Source organism: Primulina tabacum, unplaced genomic scaffold (genome assembly GCF_025594145.1).
Source record: "Primulina tabacum isolate GXHZ01 unplaced genomic scaffold, ASM2559414v2 Contig979, whole genome shotgun sequence".
Lineage (NCBI taxonomy): Eukaryota > Viridiplantae > Streptophyta > Magnoliopsida > Lamiales > Gesneriaceae > Primulina > Primulina tabacum.
In genome coordinates this window covers 23,135-35,729 of record NW_027460026.1, presented here as the reverse complement: position 1 = coordinate 35,729, position 12,595 = coordinate 23,135, and the positions used below count along the sequence as shown (strand labels likewise).

At 45.2% G+C, this 12,595-nt stretch overlaps 14 non-coding genes and 1 pseudogene across 14 annotated transcripts; all 15 read left to right on the top strand.

Moving 5' to 3' along the window:
* The first annotated feature begins 633 nt into the window (after nucleotides 1-633).
* On the top strand, nucleotides 634-751 carry LOC142535402 (5S ribosomal RNA; annotated as a pseudogene).
* Nucleotides 752-1,433: 682 nt separating this feature from the next.
* LOC142535396 (5S ribosomal RNA) lies at nucleotides 1,434-1,553 on the top strand. The gene has a single exon (XR_012817521.1). It is a non-coding gene; the product is annotated as a 5S ribosomal RNA (ribosomal RNA).
* Nucleotides 1,554-2,237: 684 nt separating this feature from the next.
* Nucleotides 2,238-2,356, top strand: LOC142535398 (5S ribosomal RNA). Its single transcript, XR_012817523.1, has one exon. It is a non-coding gene; the product is annotated as a 5S ribosomal RNA (ribosomal RNA).
* A 684-nt stretch (nucleotides 2,357-3,040) lies between these two features.
* Nucleotides 3,041-3,159, top strand: LOC142535389 (5S ribosomal RNA). The gene has a single exon (XR_012817514.1). It is a non-coding gene; the product is annotated as a 5S ribosomal RNA (ribosomal RNA).
* A 683-nt stretch (nucleotides 3,160-3,842) lies between these two features.
* On the top strand, nucleotides 3,843-3,960 carry LOC142535390 (5S ribosomal RNA). The gene has a single exon (XR_012817515.1). It is a non-coding gene; the product is annotated as a 5S ribosomal RNA (ribosomal RNA).
* Nucleotides 3,961-4,644: 684 nt separating this feature from the next.
* On the top strand, nucleotides 4,645-4,763 carry LOC142535388 (5S ribosomal RNA). Its single transcript, XR_012817513.1, has one exon. It is a non-coding gene; the product is annotated as a 5S ribosomal RNA (ribosomal RNA).
* Nucleotides 4,764-5,447: 684 nt separating this feature from the next.
* On the top strand, nucleotides 5,448-5,566 carry LOC142535386 (5S ribosomal RNA). Its single transcript, XR_012817512.1, has one exon. It is a non-coding gene; the product is annotated as a 5S ribosomal RNA (ribosomal RNA).
* Nucleotides 5,567-6,250: 684 nt separating this feature from the next.
* LOC142535385 (5S ribosomal RNA) lies at nucleotides 6,251-6,369 on the top strand. Its single transcript, XR_012817511.1, has one exon. It is a non-coding gene; the product is annotated as a 5S ribosomal RNA (ribosomal RNA).
* Nucleotides 6,370-7,052: 683 nt separating this feature from the next.
* Nucleotides 7,053-7,171, top strand: LOC142535384 (5S ribosomal RNA). The gene has a single exon (XR_012817510.1). It is a non-coding gene; the product is annotated as a 5S ribosomal RNA (ribosomal RNA).
* A 683-nt stretch (nucleotides 7,172-7,854) lies between these two features.
* On the top strand, nucleotides 7,855-7,973 carry LOC142535383 (5S ribosomal RNA). The gene has a single exon (XR_012817509.1). It is a non-coding gene; the product is annotated as a 5S ribosomal RNA (ribosomal RNA).
* A 684-nt stretch (nucleotides 7,974-8,657) lies between these two features.
* LOC142535392 (5S ribosomal RNA) lies at nucleotides 8,658-8,776 on the top strand. Its single transcript, XR_012817517.1, has one exon. It is a non-coding gene; the product is annotated as a 5S ribosomal RNA (ribosomal RNA).
* A 684-nt stretch (nucleotides 8,777-9,460) lies between these two features.
* LOC142535400 (5S ribosomal RNA) lies at nucleotides 9,461-9,579 on the top strand. Its single transcript, XR_012817525.1, has one exon. It is a non-coding gene; the product is annotated as a 5S ribosomal RNA (ribosomal RNA).
* A 684-nt stretch (nucleotides 9,580-10,263) lies between these two features.
* On the top strand, nucleotides 10,264-10,382 carry LOC142535382 (5S ribosomal RNA). The gene has a single exon (XR_012817508.1). It is a non-coding gene; the product is annotated as a 5S ribosomal RNA (ribosomal RNA).
* A 683-nt stretch (nucleotides 10,383-11,065) lies between these two features.
* On the top strand, nucleotides 11,066-11,184 carry LOC142535380 (5S ribosomal RNA). The gene has a single exon (XR_012817505.1). It is a non-coding gene; the product is annotated as a 5S ribosomal RNA (ribosomal RNA).
* Nucleotides 11,185-11,868: 684 nt separating this feature from the next.
* LOC142535379 (5S ribosomal RNA) lies at nucleotides 11,869-11,987 on the top strand. Its single transcript, XR_012817504.1, has one exon. It is a non-coding gene; the product is annotated as a 5S ribosomal RNA (ribosomal RNA).
* The last annotated feature ends 608 nt before the right edge of the window (nucleotides 11,988-12,595 follow it).

Genomic DNA, 12,595 nt, shown 5'->3' with positions numbered 1-12,595 from the left:
TAGGGAATTCTCGATCAGGACCAGAGAAGACATGTGAAATGAAAGTAGCTCGTGCACTGCCTGGATTTGGACAAAATTGGTAGCTAATTTGATTGTAAACGGGCAAACGGACGAGACTCATTACTACGCAATGAGCTTGACGAGATTTTAGCCGAATTCCTTCTCTAAGAACCCTCTAATTTGCGATTTACCGACTTCTGTTAAGCTTTCGTTTCCTCGAGAAATCCGCTTAGGAAGTTCGAAATTCGATTCCGGTTCCATTTTATCGTATCCAGGCATAATAATAGCTTTACATTCGTTATTTCCTTCTTCTTATTTTTTTTTCTATTTTCTGGGAACATTATATTCGATTTTTGTTGTCGTGAGCCGTTTCTGTGCGAAGGGTATGACCAGATTACTCCGAGACGGTTAACTCATTAAAAACAATTATTTCGACTGTTTAGTCCATAATTACGTAAACGGTCGCGACACGAGGTCTTCCAGGGAGGTCACCCATCCTAGCTCTGCCATCGCGCCAGAACGCTTAACTTCATGGTTATGATTGGGCGAGAGCAGTGCCGCGTGTTGTCCATCGCCGCCCGCATCCACACGTACTCGAGGGATATAAGAATAAAACATCCCACTGCAATGTCCGGGTGCGATCATACCAGCACTAATGCACCGATCCCATCAGAACTCCGAAGTTAAGCGGCTTGGGCGAGAGCAGTACTAGGATGGGTACCCCTGGGAGGAAGTCCTCGTGTTGCACCCTTTTCGTGTTTTTCTATTTTTGATTACTTGTTGACAGACGATTTCGGCTCAAATCATCTGAATCTCGATCGGGACCAGATAAGACATGTGAAATGAAAGTAGCTCGGGCACTGCCGGATTTGGACAAAATTGTAGGCTAATTTGATTGTAAACGGGCAAACGGACGAGACTCATTACTACGCAATGAGCTGACGAGATTTTAGCCGAATTCCTTCTCTAAGACCCTCTAATTTGCGATTTACCGCTTCTGTTAAGCTTTCGTTTCCTCGAGAAATCCGCTTAGGAAGTTCGAAATTCGATTCCGGTTCCATTTTATCGTATCCCAGGCATAATAATAGCTTTACATTCGTTATTTCCTTCTTCTTATTTTTTTTTCTATTTTCTGGGAACATTTATCGATTTTTGTTGTCGTGAGCCGGTTCTGTGCGGAAGGGTATGACGCAGATTACTCCGGAGACGGTTAACTCATTAAAAACAATTATTTCGACTGTTTTATCCATAATTTACGTAAACGTCGCGACACGAGGTCTTCCCAGGGAGGTCACCCATCCTAGCTCTGCCATCGCGCCAGAAACGCTTAACTTCATGGTTATGATTGGGCGAGAGCAGTGCCGCGTGTTGTCCATCGCCGCCCGCTCCACACGTACTCGAGGGATATAAGAATAAACATCCCACTCAATGTCGGGTGCGATCATTACCAGCACTAATGCACCGGATCCCATCAGAACTCCGAAGTTAAGCGTGCTTGGGCGAGAGCAGTACTAGGATGGGTGACCCCCTGGGAAGTCCTCGTGTTGCACCCTTTTTCGTGTTTTTCTATTTTTGATTACTTGTTGACAGACGATTTTCGGCTCAAATCATCTGAATCTCGATCGGGACCAGATAAGACATGTGAAATGAAAGTAGCTCGGGCACTGCCGGATTTGGACAAAATTGTAGGCTAATTTGATTGTAAACGGGCAAACGGACGAGACTCATTACTACGCAATGAGCTGACGAGATTTTAGCCGAATTCCTTCTCTAAGACCCTCTAATTTGCGATTTACCGCTTCTGTTAAGCTTTCGTTTCCTCGAGAAATCCGCTTAGGAAGTTCGAAATTCGATTCCGGTTCCATTTTATCGTATCCCAGGCATAATAATAGCTTTACATTCGTTATTTCCTTCTTCTTATTTTTTTTTCTATTTTCTGGGAACATTTATCGATTTTTGTTGTCGTGAGCCGGTTCTGTGCGGAAGGGTATGACGCAGATTACTCCGGAGACGGTTAACTCATTAAAAACAATTATTTCGACTGTTTTATCCATAATTTACGTAAACGGTCGCGACACGAGGTCTTCCCAGGGAGGTCACCCATCCTAGCTCTGCCATCGCGCCAGAACGCTTAACTTCATGGTTATGATTGGGCGAGAGCAGTGCCGCGTGTTGTCCATCGCCGCCCGCTCCACACGTACTCGAGGGATATAAGAATAAACATCCCACTCAATGTCGGGTGCGATCATTACAGCACTAATGCACCGGATCCCATCAGAACTCCGAAGTTAAGCGTGCTTGGGCGAGAGCAGTACTAGGATGGGTGACCCCCTGGGAAGTCCTCGTGTTGCACCCTTTTTCGTGTTTTTCTATTTTTGATTACTTGTTGACAGACGATTTTCGGCTCAAATCATCTGAATCTCGATCGGGACCAGATAAGACATGTGAAATGAAAGTAGCTCGGGCACTGCCGGATTTGGACAAAATTGTAGGCTAATTTGATTGTAAACGGGCAAACGGACGAGACTCATTACTACGCAATGAGCTGACGAGATTTTAGCCGAATTCCTTCTCTAAGACCCTCTAATTTGCGATTTACCGCTTCTGTTAAGCTTTCGTTTCCTCGAGAAATCCGCTTAGGAAGTTCGAAATTCGATTCCGGTTCCATTTTATCGTATCCCAGGCATAATAATAGCTTTACATTCGTTATTTCCTTCTTCTTATTTTTTTTCTATTTTCTGGGAACATTTATCGATTTTTGTTGTCGTGAGCCGGTTCTGTGCGGAAGGGTATGACGCAGATTACTCCGGAGACGGTTAACTCATTAAAAACAATTATTTCGACTGTTTTATCCATAATTTACGTAAACGGTCGCGACACGAGGTCTTCCCAGGGAGGTCACCCATCCTAGCTCTGCCATCGCGCCAGAACGCTTAACTTCAGTGGTTATGATTGGGCGAGAGCAGTGCCGCGTGTTGTCCATCGCCGCCCGCTCCACACGTACTCGAGGGATATAAGAATAAACATCCCACTCAATGTCGGGTGCGATCATACCAGCACTAATGCACCGGATCCCATCAGAACTCCGAAGTTAAGCGTGCTTGGGCGAGAGCAGTACTAGGATGGGTGACCCCCTGGGAAGTCCTCGTGTTGCACCCTTTTTCGTGTTTTTCTATTTTTGATTACTTGTTGACAGACGATTTTCGGCTCAAATCATCTGAATCTCGATCGGGACCAGATAAGACATGTGAAATGAAAGTAGCTCGGGCACTGCCGGATTTGGACAAAATTGTAGGCTAATTTGATTGTAAACGGGCAAACGGACGAGACTCATTACTACGCAATGAGCTGACGAGATTTTAGCCGAATTCCTTCTCTAAGACCCTCTAATTTGCGATTTACCGCTTCTGTTAAGCTTTCGTTTCCTCGAGAAATCCGCTTAGGAAGTTCGAAATTCGATTCCGGTTCCATTTTATCGTATCCCAGGCATAATAATAGCTTTACATTCGTTATTTCCTTCTTCTTATTTTTTTTCTATTTTCTGGGAACATTTATCGATTTTTGTTGTCGTGAGCCGGTTCTGTGCGGAAGGGTATGACGCAGATTACTCCGGAGACGGTTAACTAATTAAAAACAATTATTTCGACTGTTTTATCCATAATTTACGTAAACGGTCGCGACACGAGGTCTTCCCAGGGAGGTCACCCATCCTAGCTCTGCCATCGCGCCAGAACGCTTAACTTCGTGGTTATGATTGGGCGAGAGCAGTGCCGCGTGTTGTCCATCGCCGCCCGCTCCACACGTACTCGAGGGATATAAGAATAAACATCCCACTCAATGTCGGGTGCGATCATACCAGCACTAATGCACCGGATCCCATCAGAACTCCGAAGTTAAGCGTGCTTGGGCGAGAGCAGTACTAGGATGGGTGACCCCTGGGAAGTCCTCGTGTTGCACCCTTTTTCGTGTTTTTCTATTTTTGATTACTTGTTGACAGACGATTTTCGGCTCAAATCATCTGAATCTCGATCGGGACCAGATAAGACATGTGAAATGAAAGTAGCTCGGGCACTGCCGGATTTGGACAAAATTGTAGGCTAATTTGATTGTAAACGGGCAAACGGACGAGACTCATTACTACGCAATGAGCTGACGAGATTTTAGCCGAATTCCTTCTCTAAGACCCTCTAATTTGCGATTTACCGCTTCTGTTAAGCTTTCGTTTCCTCGAGAAATCCGCTTAGGAAGTTCGAAATTCGATTCCGGTTCCATTTTATCGTATCCCAGGCATAATAATAGCTTTACATTCGTTATTTCCTTCTTCTTATTTTTTTTTCTATTTTCTGGGAACATTTATCGATTTTTGTTGTCGTGAGCCGGTTCTGTGCGGAAGGGTATGACGCAGATTACTCCGGAGACGGTTAACTCATTAAAAACAATTATTTCGACTGTTTTATCCATAATTTACGTAAACGGTCGCGACACGAGGTCTTCCCAGGGAGGTCACCCATCCTAGCTCTGCCATCGCGCCAGAACGCTTAACTTCATGGTTATGATTGGGCGAGAGCAGTGCCGCGTGTTGTCCATCGCCGCCCGCTCCACACGTACTCGAGGGATATAAGAATAAACATCCCACTCAATGTCGGGTGCGATCATACCAGCACTAATGCACCGGATCCCATCAGAACTCCGAAGTTAAGCGTGCTTGGGCGAGAGCAGTACTAGGATGGGTGACCCCCTGGGAAGTCCTCGTGTTGCACCCTTTTTCGTGTTTTTCTATTTTTGATTACTTGTTGACAGACGATTTTCGGCTCAAATCATCTGAATCTCGATCGGGACCAGATAAGACATGTGAAATGAAAGTAGCTCGGGCACTGCCGGATTTGGACAAAATTGTAGGCTAATTTGATTGTAAACGGGCAAACGGACGAGACTCATTACTACGCAATGAGCTGACGAGATTTTAGCCGAATTCCTTCTCTAAGACCCTCTAATTTGCGATTTACCGCTTCTGTTAAGCTTTCGTTTCCTCGAGAAATCCGCTTAGGAAGTTCGAAATTCGATTCCGGTTCCATTTTATCGTATCCCAGGCATAATAATAGCTTTACATTCGTTATTTCCTTCTTCTTATTTTTTTTTCTATTTTCTGGGAACATTTATCGATTTTTGTTGTCGTGAGCCGGTTCTGTGCGGAAGGGTATGACGCAGATTACTCCGGAGACGGTTAACTCATTAAAAACAATTATTTCGACTGTTTTATCCATAATTTACGTAAACGGTCGCGACACGAGGTCTTCCCAGGGAGGTCACCCATCCTAGCTCTGCCATCGCGCCAGAACGCTTAACTTCATGGTTATGATTGGGCGAGAGCAGTGCCGCGTGTTGTCCATCGCCGCCCGCTCCACACGTACTCGAGGGATATAAGAATAAACATCCCACTCAATGTCGGGTGCGATCATACCAGCACTAATGCACCGGATCCCATCAGAACTCCGAAGTTAAGCGTGCTTGGGCGAGAGCAGTACTAGGATGGGTGACCCCCTGGGAAGTCCTCGTGTTGCACCCTTTTTCGTGTTTTTCTATTTTTGATTACTTGTTGACAGACGATTTTCGGCTCAAATCATCTGAATCTCGATCGGGACCAGATAAGACATGTGAAATGAAAGTAGCTCGGGCACTGCCGGATTTGGACAAAATTGTAGGCTAATTTGATTGTAAACGGGCAAACGGACGAGACTCATTACTACGCAATGAGCTGACGAGATTTTAGCCGAATTCCTTCTCTAAGACCCTCTAATTTGCGATTTACCGCTTCTGTTAAGCTTTCGTTTCCTCGAGAAATCCGCTTAGGAAGTTCGAAATTCGATTCCGGTTCCATTTTATCGTATCCCAGGCATAATAATAGCTTTACATTCGTTATTTCCTTCTTCTTATTTTTTTTTCTATTTTCTGGGAACATTTATCGATTTTTGTTGTCGTGAGCCGGTTCTGTGCGGAAGGGTATGACGCAGATTACTCCGGAGACGGTTAACTCATTAAAAACAATTATTTCGACTGTTTTATCCATAATTTACGTAAACGGTCGCGACACGAGGTCTTCCCAGGGAGGTCACCCATCCTAGCTCTGCCATCGCGCCAGAACGCTTAACTTCGTGGTTATGATTGGGCGAGAGCAGTGCCGCGTGTTGTCCATCGCCGCCCGCTCCACACGTACTCGAGGGATATAAGAATAAACATCCCACTCAATGTCGGGTGCGATCATACCAGCACTAATGCACCGGATCCCATCAGAACTCCGAAGTTAAGCGTGCTTGGGCGAGAGCAGTACTAGGATGGGTGACCCCCTGGGAAGTCCTCGTGTTGCACCCTTTTTCGTGTTTTTCTATTTTTGATTACTTGTTGACAGACGATTTTCGGCTCAAATCATCTGAATCTCGATCGGGACCAGATAAGACATGTGAAATGAAAGTAGCTCGGGCACTGCCGGATTTGGACAAAATTGTAGGCTAATTTGATTGTAAACGGGCAAACGGACGAGACTCATTACTACGCAATGAGCTGACGAGATTTTAGCCGAATTCCTTCTCTAAGACCCTCTAATTTGCGATTTACCGCTTCTGTTAAGCTTTCGTTTCCTCGAGAAATCCGCTTAGGAAGTTCGAAATTCGATTCCGGTTCCATTTTATCGTATCCCAGGCATAATAATAGCTTTACATTCGTTATTTCCTTCTTCTTATTTTTTTTTCTATTTTCTGGGAACATTTATCGATTTTTGTTGTCGTGAGCCGGTTCTGTGCGGAAGGGTATGACGCAGATTACTCCGGAGACGGTTAACTCATTAAAACAATTATTTCGACTGTTTTATCCATAATTTACGTAAACGGTCGCGACACGAGGTCTTCCCAGGGAGGTCACCCATCCTAGCTCTGCCATCGCGCCAGAACGCTTAACTTCATGGTTATGATTGGGCGAGAGCAGTGCCGCGTGTTGTCCATCGCCGCCCGCTCCACACGTACTCGAGGGATATAAGAATAAACATCCCACTCAATGTCGGGTGCGATCATACCAGCACTAATGCACCGGATCCCATCAGAACTCCGAAGTTAAGCGTGCTTGGGCGAGAGCAGTACTAGGATGGGTGACCCCCTGGGAAGTCCTCGTGTTGCACCCTTTTTCGTGTTTTTCTATTTTTGATTACTTGTTGACAGACGATTTTCGGCTCAAATCATCTGAATCTCGATCGGGACCAGATAAGACATGTGAAATGAAAGTAGCTCGGGCACTGCCGGATTTGGACAAAATTGTAGGCTAATTTGATTGTAAACGGGCAAACGGACGAGACTCATTACTACGCAATGAGCTGACGAGATTTTAGCCGAATTCCTTCTCTAAGACCCTCTAATTTGCGATTTACCGCTTCTGTTAAGCTTTCGTTTCCTCGAGAAATCCGCTTAGGAAGTTCGAAATTCGATTCCGGTTCCATTTTATCGTATCCCAGGCATAATAATAGCTTTACATTCGTTATTTCCTTCTTCTTATTTTTTTTCTATTTTCTGGGAACATTTATCGATTTTTGTTGTCGTGAGCCGGTTCTGTGCGGAAGGGTATGACGCAGATTACTCCGGAGACGGTTAACTCATTAAAAACAATTATTTCGACTGTTTTATCCATAATTTACGTAAACGGTCGCGACACGAGGTCTTCCCAGGGAGGTCACCCATCCTAGCTCTGCCATCGCGCCAGAACGCTTAACTTCGTGGTTATGATTGGGCGAGAGCAGTGCCGCGTGTTGTCCATCGCCGCCCGCTCCACACGTACTCGAGGGATATAAGAATAAACATCCCACTCAATGTCGGGTGCGATCATACCAGCACTAATGCACCGGATCCCATCAGAACTCCGAAGTTAAGCGTGCTTGGGCGAGAGCAGTACTAGGATGGGTGACCCCCTGGGAAGTCCTCGTGTTGCACCCTTTTTCGTGTTTTTCTATTTTTGATTACTTGTTGACAGACGATTTTCGGCTCAAATCATCTGAATCTCGATCGGGACCAGATAAGACATGTGAAATGAAAGTAGCTCGGGCACTGCCGGATTTGGACAAAATTGTAGGCTAATTTGATTGTAAACGGGCAAACGGACGAGACTCATTACTACGCAATGAGCTGACGAGATTTTAGCCGAATTCCTTCTCTAAGACCCTCTAATTTGCGATTTACCGCTTCTGTTAAGCTTTCGTTTCCTCGAGAAATCCGCTTAGGAAGTTCGAAATTCGATTCCGGTTCCATTTTATCGTATCCCAGGCATAATAATAGCTTTACATTCGTTATTTCCTTCTTCTTATTTTTTTTTCTATTTTCTGGGAACATTTATCGATTTTTGTTGTCGTGAGCCGGTTCTGTGCGGAAGGGTATGACGCAGATTACTCCGGAGACGGTTAACTCATTAAAAACAATTATTTCGACTGTTTTATCCATAATTTACGTAAACGGTCGCGACACGAGGTCTTCCCAGGGAGGTCACCCATCCTAGCTCTGCCATCGCGCCAGAACGCTTAACTTCATGGTTATGATTGGGCGAGAGCAGTGCCGCGTGTTGTCCATCGCCGCCCGCTCCACACGTACTCGAGGGATATAAGAATAAACATCCCACTCAATGTCGGGTGCGATCTTACTAGCACTAATGCACCGGATCCCATCAGAACTCCGAAGTTAAGCGTGCTTGGGCGAGAGCAGTACTAGGATGGGTGACCCCCTGGGAAGTCCTCGTGTTGCACCCTTTTTCGTGTTTTTCTATTTTTGATTACTTGTTGACAGACGATTTTCGGCTCAAATCATCTGAATCTCGATCGGGACCAGATAAGACATGTGAAATGAAAGTAGCTCGGGCACTGCCGGATTTGGACAAAATTGTAGGCTAATTTGATTGTAAACGGGCAAACGGACGAGACTCATTACTACGCAATGAGCTGACGAGATTTTAGCCGAATTCCTTCTCTAAGACCCTCTAATTTGCGATTTACCGCTTCTGTTAAGCTTTCGTTTCCTCGAGAAATCCGCTTAGGAAGTTCGAAATTCGATTCCGGTTCCATTTTATCGTATCCCAGGCATAATAATAGCTTTACATTCGTTATTTCCTTCTTCTTATTTTTTTTTCTATTTTCTGGGAACATTTATCGATTTTTGTTGTCGTGAGCCGGTTCTGTGCGGAAGGGTATGACGCAGATTACTCCGGAGACGGTTAACTCATTAAAAACAATTATTTCGACTGTTTTATCCATAATTTACGTAAACGGTCGCGACACGAGGTCTTCCCAGGGAGGTCACCCATCCTAGCTCTGCCATCGCGCCAGAACGCTTAACTTCTTGGTTATGATTGGGCGAGAGCAGTGCCGCGTGTTGTCCATCGCCGCCCGCTCCACACGTACACGAGGGATATAAGAATAAACATCCCACTCAATGTCGGGTGCGATCTTACTAGCACTAATGCACCGGATCCCATCAGAACTCCGAAGTTAAGCGTGCTTGGGCGAGAGCAGTACTAGGATTGGTGACCCCCTGGGAAGTCCTCGTGTTGCACCCTTTTTCGTGTTTTTCTATTTTTGATTACTTGTTGACAGACGATTTTCGGCTCAAATCATCTGAATCTCGATCGGGACCAGATAAGACATGTGAAATGAAAGTAGCTCGGGCACTGCCGGATTTGGACAAAATTGTAGGCTAATTTGATTGTAAACGGGCAAACGGACGAGACTCATTACTACGCAATGAGCTGACGAGATTTTAGCCGAATTCCTTCTCTAAGACCCTCTAATTTGCGATTTACCGCTTCTGTTAAGCTTTCGTTTCCTCGAGAAATCCGCTTAGGAAGTTCGAAATTCGATTCCGGTTCCATTTTATCGTATCCCAGGCATAATAATAGCTTTACATTCGTTATTTCCTTCTTCTTATTTTTTTTTCTATTTTCTGGGAACATTTATCGATTTTTGTTGTCGTGAGCCGGTTCTGTGCGGAAGGGTATGACGCAGATTACTCCGGAGACGGTTAACTCATTAAAAACAATTATTTCGACTGTTTTATCCATAATTTACGTAAACGGTCGCGACACGAGGTCTTCCCAGGGAGGTCACCCATCCTAGCTCTGCCATCGCGCCAGAACGCTTAACTTCGTGGTTATGATTGGGCGAGAGCAGTGCCGCGTGTTGTCCATCGCCGCCCGCTCCACACGTACTCGAGGGATATAAGAATAAACATCCCACTCAATGTCGGGTGCGATCATACCAGCACTAATGCACCGGATCCCATCAGAACTCCGAAGTTAAGCGTGCTTGGGCGAGAGCAGTACTAGGATGGGTGACCCCCTGGGAAGTCCTCGTGTTGCACCCTTTTTCGTGTTTTTCTATTTTTGATTACTTGTTGACAGACGATTTTCGGCTCAAATCATCTGAATCTCGATCGGGACCAGATAAGACATGTGAAATGAAAGTAGCTCGGGCACTGCCGGATTTGGACAAAATTGTAGGCTAATTTGATTGTAAACGGGCAAACGGACGAGACTCATTACTACGCAATGAGCTGACGAGATTTTAGCCGAATTCCTTCTCTAAGACCCTCTAATTTGCGATTTACCGCTTCTGTTAAGCTTTCGTTTCCTCGAGAAATCCGCTTAGGAAGTTCGAAATTCGATTCCGGTTCCATTTTATCGTATCCCAGGCATAATAATAGCTTTACATTCGTTATTTCCTTCTTCTTATTTTTTTTTCTATTTTCTGGGAACATTTATCGATTTTTGTTGTCGTGAGCCGGTTCTGTGCGGAAGGGTATGACGCAGATTACTCCGGAGACGGTTAACTCATTAAAACAATTATTTCGACTGTTTTATCCATAATTTACGTAAACGGTCGCGACACGAGGTCTTCCCAGGGAGGTCACCCATCCTAGCTCTGCCATCGCGCCAGAACGCTTAACTTCGTGGTTATGATTGGGCGAGAGCAGTGCCGCGTGTTGTCCATCGCCGCCCGCTCCACACGTACTCGAGGGATATAAGAATAAACATCCCACTCAATGTCGGGTGCGATCATACCAGCACTAATGCACCGGATCCCATCAGAACTCCGAAGTTAAGCGTGCTTGGGCGAGAGCAGTACTAGGATGGGTGACCCCCTGGGAAGTCCTCGTGTTGCACCCTTTTTCGTGTTTTTCTATTTTTGATTACTTGTTGACAGACGATTTTCGGCTCAAATCATCTGAATCTCGATCGGGACCAGATAAGACATGTGAAATGAAAGTAGCTCGGGCACTGCCGGATTTGGACAAAATTGTAGGCTAATTTGATTGTAAACGGGCAAACGGACGAGACTCATTACTACGCAATGAGCTGACGAGATTTTAGCCGAATTCCTTCTCTAAGACCCTCTAATTTGCGATTTACCGCTTCTGTTAAGCTTTCGTTTCCTCGAGAAATCCGCTTAGGAAGTTCGAAATTCGATTCCGGTTCCATTTTATCGTATCCCAGGCATAATAATAGCTTTACATTCGTTATTTCCTTCTTCTTATTTTTTTTTCTATTTTCTGGGAACATTTATCGATTTTTGTTGTCGTGAGCCGGTTCTGTGCGGAAGGGTATGACGCAGATTACTCCGGAGACGGTTAACTCATTAAAAACAATTATTTCGACTGTTTTATCCATAATTTACGTAAACGGTCGCGACACGAGGTCTTCCCAGGGAGGTCACCCATCCTAGCTCTGCCATCGCGCCAGAACGCTTAACTTCGTGGTTATGATTGGGCGAGAGCAGTGCCGCGTGTTGTCCATCGCCGCCCGCTCCACACGTACTCGAGGGATATAAGAATAAACATCCCACTCAATGTCGGGTGCGATCATACCAGCACTAATGCACCGGATCCCATCAGAACTCCGAAGTTAAGCGTGCTTGGGCGAGAGCAGTACTAGGATGGGTGACCCCCTGGGAAGTCCTCGTGTTGCACCCTTTTTCGTGTTTTTCTATTTTTGATTACTTGTTGACAGACGATTTTCGGCTCAAATCATCTGAATCTCGATCGGGACCAGATAAGACATGTGAAATGAAAGTAGCTCGGGCACTGCCGGATTTGGACAAAATTGTAGGCTAATTTGATTGTAAACGGGCAAACGGACGAGACTCATTACTACGCAATGAGCTGACGAGATTTTAGCCGAATTCCTTCTCTAAGACCCTCTAATTTGCGATTTACCGCTTCTGTTAAGCTTTCGTTTCCTCGAGAAATCCGCTTAGGAAGTTCGAAATTCGATTCCGGTTCCATTTTATCGTATCCCAGGCATAATAATAGCTTTACATTCGTTATTTCCTTCTTCTTATTTTTTTTTCTATTTTCTGGGAACATTTATCGATTTTTGTTGTCGTGAGCCGGTTCTGTGCGGAAGGGTATGACGCAGATTACTCCGGAGACGGTTAACTCATTAAAAACAATTATTTCGACTGTTTTATCCATAATTTACGTAAACGGTCGCGACACGAGGTCTTCCCAGGGAGGTCACCCATCCTAGCTCTGCCATCGCGCCAGAACGCTTAACTTCGTGGTTATGATTGGGCGAGAGC